The sequence below is a fragment of the Zea mays genome, chromosome 5 (assembly GCF_902167145.1).
Source record: "Zea mays cultivar B73 chromosome 5, Zm-B73-REFERENCE-NAM-5.0, whole genome shotgun sequence".
Classification (NCBI taxonomy): domain Eukaryota; kingdom Viridiplantae; phylum Streptophyta; class Magnoliopsida; order Poales; family Poaceae; genus Zea; species Zea mays.
This window is the reverse complement of record NC_050100.1, coordinates 29,424,422-29,437,306: the sequence shown is the minus strand read 5'-3', so window position 1 is coordinate 29,437,306 and position 12,885 is coordinate 29,424,422. Positions and strand designations below refer to the sequence as shown.

At 44.0% G+C, this 12,885-nt stretch overlaps 1 pseudogene; it reads left to right on the top strand.

Annotated features, from left to right (window-relative positions):
- The first annotated feature begins 10,538 nt into the window (after positions 1-10,538).
- Positions 10,539-11,333, top strand: LOC103626163 (homeobox-leucine zipper protein HOX11-like; annotated as a pseudogene).
- The last annotated feature ends 1,552 nt before the right edge of the window (positions 11,334-12,885 follow it).

Genomic DNA, 12,885 nt, shown 5'->3' with positions numbered 1-12,885 from the left:
AGCCCTCTTGGTGCAGCTCTCTGTGCTGGGGCCTTCGATTTTGCTCATCTTGAGCAAGATGACGTACTTCTTCGGTGGCTTCGTCAATCTGCCTTTGTAGGTCAGCTAGTCGAGCCATTTTTTCCTTCTTCTTTTGCACTTGCTGATGAAGCATCTCCATATTCCTGATCTCTTGGTCCAACTTATCCTCCTGGGGCATTGGACTGGTGGCCTTCCTCTTCTGGCTTCGGGCCTCTCGAAGAGAAAGGGTCTCCTGGTTCGGGTCCAGCGGCTGCAGAGCGACAACCCCTGTCGCTGAAGCTTTCTTTGGCGGCATGACGAAGGTCGATGCTTGCCGAAGGTGGTCGAAAAGGGTTCACCGGAGGTGGGCACCAATGTTGGGAACTTGTCCTTAAATGCTATGAATTAAGAACAAGGCAACACAAAAATTGTTAAACGTTAAAGTCCTTCGTCCATCGAAGCATTATTTCCCTTGGGATATAATGAGTTTCGGACGAAGGTTATGAAGGACATACATTCATCAGCACAACAAATAATGAAGAAGGATTCATATAAAGTATAAGAAATAACATAAACACTTAAATATTATTATTAACTCACTTCTATTTTATTATTGTGGAAAAATAGAAATGGTAACAAATTACAAATGTACCTTCGGCTTTAAAGAAGGTAAAAGTACAAGCGTGACGCAAAAGCAAATGCCAAGTCAGCGTGAACAGTACGGGAGCACTGTTCATCTATTTATAGGCACGGGACGCAGCCCATATAAAATTACACCCATGCCCTTTACATTTGCTAATAACTCTATAGTAGTCCATCGGGGTCTAAATAGCCTTTTCCCCTTTAAGTCGGTTTCCTTTTCTGCTATCACGCCGAAGCTCCCCTGCACATAGCTTCGGCTCTGCGCCATCCTTCGTATTCTTTGTGCTTCTTCACACTATGGTTTTGACCCAAGTCCAAAGGTACCTATTCATGTATTATACTCCAGAAACATTGTTAAATCATGTTTTTGAGGACCTTCGGAAGCCGAAGGCCCCCAACAAAACCCTAGTGGTGGCCCTTTCCCCCTTTTGCCCTTCTTGGCCGCCCCCCTTTCTCCCCCTCCCATTTGGCCGCCCCTTCCCCTCTCCCCTTGGCTGGACACCCTCTCCTCCCATGGCATCCCCCCTCCATGACTTCCACCTCCCTCTAGATCTCCCCCCACATAGCAAGGATCGAGAAGAGGAGGAGCACGTTGAATTGAAGAGGGAGAGAGGATCAATGAGATGTTCTTCCCCATCTCTTCTTGAAGATTTTCTTGGGGAAAACCCTAGGTATGGATGAAATCCTTGTTCCTCCCTGTAATTATGTGCTTTTGGAGGTTGTGGATCATGGGGATTAAAGGATTAGAGGTTGGATTAGATGTGGGGTTAGGTTTTGATCTCGAATTTAGTTTTCTGCGGAATGGCAGATTCGACAATTTCTGTTCATGCTAGTTTTCCGTGGTCTTAGTGGCCTAAAAAAAAGTCTATATATGAGTCGTAGATAATTTGTAGATCTTTCCGTGGCCGCGAAGAACACCTCAATCGAACATCAGATCAGAAAGTTATTGCAGTTTGATTATAGCAGTTTTTCAGTCTCATAATTCTGTGCAGAATCTGTTCTCTTAAGATTTAGGCAATTTTATCAATAGAATTCAACCTTGGGTTTGTCAAAAACGTTGTAGATAATTTCATAAGCTTTCCAGATTGTTAAAAAGTGCATTCATATGAATTATGAAACTCCAGTTATGTTTGTTTTACTGTGGCTGTTCCTGTTTGCCTGACAAAAATGAGCGGGTCTGTTCACTGGTAGGTTTCATCAGGTAAATGGCCGAATTGGCTCTTCCAATTATGGAGACTTCTGTAGAGGGATAAAAGTTCTTACTGCCAGTAGAATTTAATGATTTTTGGTTGAGTGGTTTGTGAGATATCGAATTTTGAAGTTAACTACGTTGTTGTCTGAAACAGATTCAGTCAGTTATCTTGTCAGATGTTTTAGCACTTATAGATGGCAGAATTTAATTATCTATTGAATACCGTAGTTGTAGGGTATTTTGTGTAGATACTCCTAGATTATTTGTTTGATATCACCACTGTTATAATTTTAAAGATACAAAATTAACAAACAGCGCTGCTGCTGTATGACATGTGGTTCAGGGTGGGAGGCTTTCCACCAGGTCTTGGTTTCAAGTGTAGGAGCGATTTGTTGATTGTTGACAAATGTTTGTGAAATATTTGTATTAAGTTTTATGCCCACTAGCAGGTGGCTACACTCCAGATCATGCCTAGTATATTTCTTCTTCTTCGATGAAGGCAAGTGAATGTAGCGGTGGTTGCTTCTGTTCTGACCTCTTATTTCTATTGCCTACACTCTAATATTCAGAAGTATTGGATTCTTTCATAATTGGATTCTATGGTGATGCTTTACTTGCTTGCATTATAGTGATGCTCAATCATATATTGATGATGATTATGATTCGAGTATGACTCATGAGATTAATTCACACCCCTGAAGGTAAATGAAGTATTATTTGAGGTTGGTATTGTATCTGAAGGTTAATGAAGTATTATTTGAGGTTGTATTGTATGTGAAGGAAGTGAAGTATATTGATAAATGCATCATGCCATATACATTGCATGATTCACTTGCATATGAAGTTGGGTTGTGACCTATGGTCCGACCGTACCGGTACAACTTAGCATCATACGTTGCCCAAGGAGGGGTACGATGCGGCTTCATACCCTTAGAGGTATGAAGGCAGAGGACATATGCATTGAATTCATATGCATTCATTGAAGTGATATTTGTAGATGATGTGGTTTTATACCCTCAGAGGTATGAAGACAAAGTACCTACACTTTGCACTCCTATGCATACATTGAAGTGAAATTTGCAGGTTTTGTTGACGCAAGGAAGTGATATAGAACCTATTGTGGTTGTTCGAGGAAATGAGATGGTATTGGTTATATTGGGACTACTGAGTTCTATATCTACAAGTATTTCTGATCTTAATTGTGATTCTTTTAAAATGTTGATTAATTCAATTTGTGGTTTAAATATCTCGTCAAAACAATTCGCTTACTGAGATGTTTCATCTCACTCTTGCATTACTCAATGCAGGTGCTTGTTGCTCATCTAGGGAAGTGGGAAGTAGCAACACATCCACCTTCACTCTCATAATAACGCTTCTTAGGCGCAGTCATGATTTAATTATAAGCTTCTTGACAAAGGATGTTTGTTTCTAACTAGTTGTGTGCACTGGTTAATTTAGTTCATGCCGTTATGGTTGTCTTCCCATTGCTAGCAGATTATTAATGTCGATTATGTTTTCTTATCATGATATCTATTTATACTTTGTTGCTTCCCCGTTTATGCAATTTTCAAAGGAGATGCTGTCGAAATTTTATATACTAATGTTAGAGGTGTAGTTTAGTAGCATTCTGGGGTGTTTATGGATCCCGGGGTGTTACACAAAGCTAGGGGGGTTGTTCCACTTATACCTCCTCCTTGATTGGCCCATTGAGGAAAGCACTCTTCACATCCATTTGGAACAGCCTAAAAGAGTGGTGAGCAGCATAGGCCAATAATATCCGAATTGACTCTAGCCTAGCAACAGGAGCAAAAGTCTCCTCAAAGTCCAAACCTGTGACTTGGGCATAACCTTTTGCCACAAGTCGAGCCTTGTTTCTTGTCACCACTCTGTGCTCGTCTTGCTTGTTGCGGAACACCCACTTGGTTCTCACAACGTTTTGCTTTGGACGTGGCACTAGGCTCCAGACTTCATTTCTTTTGAAGTTGTTGAGCTCTTCCTGCATGGCCAACACCCAGTCCGGATCCTGCAAGGCCTCTTCTACCCTGAAATGCTCAATAGAAGAGACAAACGAGTAATGCTCACAAAAATTAGCTAATCGTGAGCGAGTAGTTACTCCCTTGCTGATGTCACCCAAGATCTGATCGACGGGGTGATGTCTTTGGATCGTCGCTCGGACTTGAGTTGGAGGGACCCGTGATGCTTCTTCCTCCATAACCTGTTCTTCTTGTGCTCCCCCTTGATCCTGCCCTTCTTTTTGAGGTACCTGTTCACCATCTTGAGTTGGGGGATGCACCATTGTCGAGGAAGATGGTTGATCTTGCTCTTGTAGTTCCTGTGGTTGCACATCACCTATCGCCATCGTGCGCATTGCAGCCATCGGAACTTCTTCTTCATCTATATCATCAAGATCAACTTGCTCTCTTGGAGAGCCATTAGTCTCATCAAATATAATGTCGCTAGAGACTTCAACTAACCCTGATGATTTGTTGAAGACCCTATACACCTTTGTATTTGAGTCATATCCTAGTAAAAACCCTTCTACTGCCTTGGGAGCAAATTTTGAATGTCTACCTTTCTTCACCAAAATGTAGCATTTGCTCCCAAATACACGAAAGTAAGAGACATTGGGTTTGTTACAGGTAAGGAGTTCGTAGGAGGTCTTCTTGAGGAGATGGTGCAGGTAGAGCCGATTAATGGCATGGCAAGCTGTGTTCACAGCTTCCGACCAAAACCGCTCAGGCGCCTTGTACTCTCCAAGCATCATTCTCGCCAAGTCAATTAGCGTCCTATTCTTCCTCTCTACCACGCCATTTTGCTGTGGTGTATAGGGAGCGGAGAACTCGTGCTTGATGCCTTCCTCCTCAAGATACTCTTCAACTTGTAGATTCTTGAACTCGGACCCATTGTCACTTCTTATCTTCATCACCTTTAGCTCAAATTCATTTTGAGCCCTACTTAGAAAGCACTTTAGGGTCCCTTGGGTTTCTGATTTGTCCTGCAAAAAGAACACCCTAGTGAAGCGAGAAAAATCATCAACAATTACAAAACCATACTTACTTCCTCCGATGCTGAGGTAGGCAACGGGTCTGAAGAGATCCATGTGAAGAAGCTCCAGTGGTCTTGATGTCGTCATCACATTCTTGCTGTGATGAGTGCTTCCCACCTGTTTCCCTGCCTGACATGCTGCACAAGGTCCGTCTTTCTCAAAACAGACATCGGTTAGTCCTAACACATGATCTCCCTTTAGAAGCTTATGAAGGTTCTTCATCCCAACATGTGCTAGACGGCGATGCCAAAGCCAGCCCATATTAGTCTTAGCCATTAAGCATGCATCTAGATCAACATTCTCTTTCGAAAAATCAACTAAATAGAGCTTGTCGTCTAATACACCCTTAAAAACTAATGAACCATCACTCCTTCTAAAGACAGATACATCTATATATATTTGTGAATAAACAATTATAACCCATGTTACATAATTGACTCACAGACAATAAGTTGTATCCGAGCGATTCAACTAAAAACACATTGGAGATAGAATGCTCGGATGTGATGGCTATCTTTCCCAATCCTTTAACCTTGCCTTGGTTCCCATCTCTAAAGATGATCGAATCCTGGGAGTCCTTGTTCTTGACGTAGGAGGTGAACATTTTCTTCTCCCCCGTCATGTGGTTCGTGCATTCGCTGTCGATAATCCAGCTTGAGCCCCTGGATGCAAAAACCTGCAAGGCAATTTAAGCTTGGGTTTTAGGTACCCAACTCTTGTTGGGTCCTACAAGGTTAATCACAATAGTTTTTGGAACCCATATGCAAGTTTTGTCTCCCTTGCATTTGGATCCCAACTTCCTAGCAACTACTTTTGCATTTTTACATGAAAGGACAAAAGAATTGTTGCAAGCATGAAAAACAGTAGTAGGTTTATTGCATACTTTCCTAGAAGCATGAGTAGCATAATTTCTCCTAGGCCTACCTCTACCATGAGCATAAGTAGAGCTAGAAGCAACCATAGCATGAGAAGTATGATAACTAGGTAAAACAGCATGATCATGGCATCTATTATTATGAGCATGCCTAGTAAATTTTCTATCATACATATAGGCATGGTTCTCTTGAGAACTACTAACCATAGGGGCCTTCTCTTTCCCTTTGGAATCAGAAGTCCTTTGGCTTGTTAAGTTCTTGGTTCCCTTTCGAAAACCAAGTCCATCCTTAATTGAGGGGTGTCTACCAACTGTGTAGGCATCCCTAGCAAATTTTAGTTTATCAAAATCAACTTTGCAAGTCTTAAGTTGAGCATTAAGACTTGCCACCTCATCATTTAATTTAGCAATAGAAATGAGATGTTCATCACAGGCATTAACATCAAAGTCCTTACATCTATTGCAAATAACTACATTTTCTACACATGATCTAGTTGCATTTGCTTCCTGTAGTTTAGCATTTAATTCCATATTTAAATCTTTAAGACTAGAGACAGATTCATGACAAGCAGACAACTCAGAGGATAGCATTTCATTTCTTTTAATTTCTAAAGCAAGAGATTTTTGAACACTAACAAATTTATCATGTTCTTCATACAAAATGTCCTCTTGCTTTTCTAGAAGTCTATCCTTTTCATTAAGAGCATCAATTAGTTCATTTATTTTGTCTACTTTAGCTCTATCTAAACCCTTAAATAAATCAGTGTAATCTACTTCATCATCAGATGATTCCTCATCACTAGAAGAAGAGTACTTGGGGTTATCTCGAATGCGTACCTTCTTCTCCTTAGCCATAAGGCAAGTATGACGTTCATTGGGGAAGAGCGAAGACTTGTCGAAGGCCGAGGCAACCAGTCCTTCATCGTTGGAGTCGGATGAAGAGCAATCAGAATCCCATTCCTTTCTAAGATGCGCCTCGCCCTTCGCCTTCCTGTAATTCTTCTTCTTCTCCTTCTTCCCATGTCTTTCTTGTGCCTGGTCATTTTCATTATTGGGACATTGAGCAATAAAATGACCAATCTTACCACATTTGAACCAGGAGCGCTTTCCCCTTGTTTTATTCTTGTTGGGGATACTCTTTGCGTCCTTTGAGTGCGGTCTTGAAACGCTTGATGATAAGCGCCATTTCTTCCTCATTGAGCCCAGCAGCCTCCACTTGTGCTACCTTGCTTGGTAGCGCCTCCTTGCTGCTTGTTGCTTTGAGAGCAACGAGCTGTGGCTCGTGGATGGGCAATGGACCATTTAGCACATCGTCCACGTATCGCGCCTCCTTCACCATCATGCGCCCGCTCACAAATTTTCCATGGATCTCCTCGAGCGTCATCTTGGTGTACCTGGGGTTTTCACGAATAAGGTTGACAAGATGGGGGTCAATTACAGTAAATGACCTTAGCATGAGTTGGACGACATCATGATCCGTCCATCTTGTGCTCCCGTAGCTTCGGATTTTGTTGACCAGGATCTTGAGCCTATTGTAGGTTTGAGTTGGCTCATCTCCCCTAATCATCGCGAACCTCCCTAGCTCGCCTTCCACTAGTTCCATCTTGGTGATCATAGTGGCGTCGTTTCCCTCATGAGATATCTTGAGGGTGTCCCAGATTTGCTTAGCATTGGCCAAGCCACTCACTTTATTATACCCATCCATGCAAAGTGACGCTAGCAAGACAATAGTAGCTTGGGCATTTTTATGAATTTGTTCATTAATAATCATAGGATTATCCGTACTATCAAAATGCATCCCATTTTCCACAATTTCTCAAATGCTAGGATGGAGAGAAAATAGATGACTACGCATTTTATGGCTCCAAAATGAGTAATCCTCTCCATCAAAGTGTGGGGGTTTTCCAAGAGGAATAGAAAGTAAATGGGCATTTGAATTATACGGAATACGGGAATAATCAAAGGAATAGTTTTGATTAACCGTCTTTTTCTTGGATGAGGAGTCGTCGTCGTCCCTTGGTGAATAAGAAGATGCATCGCTATCGTAGTAGATGATCTTCTTGATGCGTCTCTTCTTCTTCCCGTCCCTCTTTTTGTGACTCGAGCCTGAGTCAGTGGGCTTGTCGTCTCTTGGCTCGTTGAAGAGGGACTCCTTCTCCTTGTCATTGACCACCATCCCCTTTCCCTTAGGATCCATCTCTTTGGGTGGTTAGTCCCTTAGATGAAGAGTACGGCTCCGATACCAATTGAGAGCACCTAGAGGGGGGGTGAATAGGTGATCCTGTAAAATCAAACACTAAATAGCCACAAACTTGAATATTAAAGTGTTAGTGCGACTAAGTAGCTATGAAGCGTGTTCTTGTGAACAAAAACAATCACAGAAACGGAACACAAGAGACACGTGATTTTTATCCCGTGGTTCGGCCAAGTAACACTTGCCTACTTCCACGTTGTGGCGTCCTAATGGACGAGGGTTGCACTCAACCCCTTTCAAGTGATCCAATGATCAACTTGAATACCATGATCTTTTCCTTTTAGAGTATCCTTCCCGTTTGCGAGGAATCTCCACAAGTTAACTCTCGCCCTTACAATATTGATAAAAAAGAAAGCACGTAGTAACGATGGAAGAGCAACACACGCAAGACTCAAATCCGTAGCACAACCACACACACAAGTGAAGAAGTGAGCACACAAACACAACGCAAAGAGTTTACAACTCGAACAGTGCTCAAATCTCAAGAACGATGATCTGATTGCGTGAATGCAGAGTCTAGGTGTCTTAGGATGTTTCTTATAAGCTTGGTGTACTATTCCATGCGCCTAGGGGTCCCTTTTATAGCCCCAAGGCAGCTAGGAGCCGTTGGAGATCAACATGGAAGGCTATTCTTGCCTTCTGCCGAGTGGCGCACTGGACAGTCCAGTGCGCGATCTCCTTTCATATCGGGCGCAGCCGACCGTTGCTCCTTGGGACTGGTTGGCGCACCGGACACTGTCCAATGCACACCGGACAGTCCGGTGCACCCAGCCGACCGTTGGAGCGGGCCACATGTCGCGCGTTGATCGCGCGGACGACCGTTGGCCACAGGCGCCGTTGGCTCACCGGATAGTCCGTTGCCCCACTGGACAGTCCGGTGAATTATAGCCACGTCGCCTTTTCCTTTTCCCGAGAGCGACGAGTTCGTCGCTGACGACTGACCGGACAGTCCGGTGCACCACCGGACGGTCCGGTGATTTATAGCCGCGTCACTCTCGAGAGCAGCTAGTCCACCGTCGGCTCGCCTGGGGCACCGAACCCTGTCCGGTGCACCACCGGACAGTCTGGTGTGCCAGGCTCGAGCTGGTATTTGGTTGTACACAGCCAAGACTTTTCCAATGCTTTTCTTGTTTTCTTGGCTCTGTTTCTAGCACTTAGATAAATATGTTAGTATTCAAAAACCAATTTACTAAGTCTAGAAACATACCTTGTTATTTGATTTGCACTTCTCACTTATTTAGCACATAAGAACTTAATCAAACGTGTTGGGCATTTAATCACCAAAACATTATAGAAATAGCCCAAGGGCACATTTCCCTTTCATCTAGGCAGAAATGTTGTAACTTATCTTGATGATATCATTGTGAGAAGCACGAAGCAATAAGACCATATCTCAGATCTCCAGAAACCTTTACTAATTTCTGAAGGGCAGACATAAAGTTGAACACTGAGAAGTGTGTCTTTGGAGTAAAAAAGGGCAAATTTCTAGGGTGCTTGTGTCAACAAAGGGAATTGAAGCAAACCCGCATAAAATCAAAGCGATACATCAGATGGAGCAACTGAAGTCAAGAAAAGGGGATCAGAGGTTAGTAGAAGACTTATTTCTCTGAACAAGTTCATCTCGAGATCTGTAGAACGAAGCTTGCCGATCTTCAAAGTCTTTAAGTCAGCACAGGTCTTTTAGTGTGGAATTTCTTAGCAGTAAGCCTTTGAAGAGTTGAAATATTATCTGATAAAGCTAACAACGCTCTCCCCACCTTTGCTAGGGGCTCCTCTATTGCTTTATGTATCAGCTTCGCAGTCGACTATGAGTGCTGCTTTGGTTCAAGAGGTGGTGGAGGAAGGTGTAAAAAGGCAAATGCATGTCTACTTCGTGTTCGAAGTCTTAGGCCCATCCAAAAGAAACTACAAAGAAATGGAAAAGTCCTCTATGCAGTCCTAATGGCTTTAAGAAAGCTTCGACGCTATTTTCAATCCCATAATATTATTATACCATCATCTTAGCCACTCAAGGATATTATAAGAAATAGAAAGGGCAAGCTTCGAGCCAAATTGGAAGATAGGCACACTACAAGAAATGTGTCCTTTTATGACAAAATACCTAATGACAAGGTCAGTTATCGTCATATAATGTCACATAATATGATGGAATTTTTTGAATCGTCATAATTTCATGAGGCCATGAAGATTTTATGACGATAGTGTTTTTGTTGTCACATAAGGGTACGAAGATTCGTCATATATTGTCAGGCGCCAGGAGCCGGTAGACGGTTTTACTTTTATGACGCTAAGATGTGCCTTTATGTGATGATTTGGTGGCGTCACTTTATGTTTTTTCCAAAAAAGGACCGTACCCCTTTCTATTGACCGCATTCACTTTCCCATCTCCCGCCCAAAATGACCAAAATTTCCCTCCTACCTTATCCTCTCGGCTGCTCACCACCTCAGACAAGTCCAGTCCTCTCCCTCCCCTCAACCTAGCACCTGCGAGTCCCGTCGGTTCCACTACTGGTCCCTAGCAGGAAGCAGGATGGAGTTGGGGCTCAGCTTGGGGGAGACCATGGCGGATGTCGGGAGGGACCTCATGCTGGGGCTTGGGATGGGGGTCGGGTGCGGAGGGAGGAGGAAGCACAGAGAGGGAGGAGGGACAGGGAGGTGAGGCGGGAGCTGGAGTTCACGGCGAGGAGCGCCCGGTCGTCGCCAGAGCCGGCGATGCGACTCACCCTCCTGCACGGCATCGGCCTCCCGTGGCCGCCGCCGCCGTCGTCCGAGATTCCTGGATTCGTTTGTTTCCTTCCGCGTGCGTCGAGTTCGCTGAAATGGCTATTCGCGTCCGGCAGGGCACCTGGAGGCGTCAGCGCGTGGCTTCGACGTGAACAGGGCATCGTCGCTGTCCGCGGCCGGTGCCGCCACGGAGGAGGACGAGGAACAGGATGAGGCGGGGGCATCGTCGTCGCCCAACAACAGCGCGAGCTCCTTCCCCACATACTTCTTCGCACAGGGCCAGGTGGCGCCCGACGCTGACCGCGCGTGCTCCCGCGCCAGCGACGAGGACGACGACGACTCCACGCGCAAGAAGCCGCGCCTCTCTAAGGAGCAGTCCGCGTTCCTAGAGGACAACTTCAAGGAGCACGCCACGCTGAACCCGGTAAGCAGCCGCCCACCGACGCAGAACCCGAGTGAGTCTTGTTCCTCGCCCCGATCCCGGTCCTGGTGGTTGGTCACTTTTTATTATGTTAAAGACGCACGCGCTTATGTAACTTGGGTACTTTGTAAGTGTTCTTGCCCTCTCTATTTCTGCTTAATACTATAACAGAGCATGTAATAGGATAGCAAACATAGAAGAATGGTTCAAAACACACAAAGGAGACTTCATTCAGCATGGTTCCAAAAACAAAAACAAAAAAAAAAGAAAGGTTTGTATGTGTGAAATGAGTCTTTTGTGTGGTGCTCAATAGTATTCTCCTTAGCCACTCAATAGTATTCGGCATGGAAAAGTCGTGTATGCAGTCCTAATGGCTTTAAGAAAGCTTCGACGCTATTTCCATAATATTATTATACCATCATCTTAGCCACTCAAGGATATTATAAGAAATATAAAGGGCAAGCTTCGAGCCAAATTGGAAGATAGGCCGCAGTAGAGCTCAATGATTTTGTCATCGACTTTGTTCACAGATCATCTATTCAATCCCAAGCACTAGAATACTTCATTGTTGATTGGACTCCTAGCCCACAGGACGAAGTTGCCCCATCAGACGAAGCTGTCTAGACAGTTTTCTATGATGGTTCATGGGGATCCTTCGGGGCTGATGCTACAACTACTGTTGTTTTACCATCCAAAGTACGAGCTTCATATGCAGCAAAGCTGCAGTTTCAGTGTACAAACAATATAGCGGTATACGAAGCTCTGCTCTTTGGATTGAGGAAACTAAAGGCAATGGGTGTAAGAAGGACAGTCTTGAAATCAGATTCTCAAGTCATCACAGGACAGGTGGACAAGTCAAGCAAAGTAAAGAATTCAAGCTTAGTGAAGTGCCTGACATGGTCCGGATGATGGATTCTTCCTTTGAAGGGTTCCCAGTGAAAAATATCCCGAGACTGGACAATGAGCATGCTGACATGTTGGCCAAGTCTGCCGCTCAAGGGCTCCCCTTGCTCCCCAGAGTGTTCTTTGAAGTACTGTAAGCACCTTCGGTAGATTTGATGGAAAGAGACATCTTAACTATGTCTCCCACACAGTGAAGACTGGAGAACAAAGATTATAACCTTCCTTCAAGAAAATCATCCAGTTGATGATGAAGCGTACATTAAAAGGATATAGGCAAGGACGAGGCTATATAAGGTCATAGAAGGGGTGTTATACAAGGAAGGTGTCTACTCACCTCTGCTGAAGTGTGCATCTAGAGACGAAGGTCAAGGGATGATAAGAAAAATACATTCTGGTCTATGTGGATCACATATTGGCCCAGAGCTTTGATGGTACAAAATCTTTCATCAAGGTTTCTACTAGCCAAAGACAGCTTTGGACACATTATTGGAGTTTGTACAGAAGTGTGACAACTGCCAAAGGTGTGCAAGAGATCAAAAGCATCCTTCATCCTTGAGCCAGCTGATACAACCTACATAACCCTTACAAAGATGGGGAATGGACATAATTGGCCTGATGCCAGCAGCACAAGGAAACTTGAAGTATGCAGTAGTGGTAGTGGAATACTTTTCGAAATGGATCGAAGCGAAGGCATTGGCAACAATAACTTTGGCAACCATCCAAAAGTTTATCTAGCAAAACATCATTTGCTGCTTCGGAGTCTCGAAGTTTATCACTATTGACAATGGCACTTAGTTTGACTCCAAAGCATTCAGGGCATTCTATAATC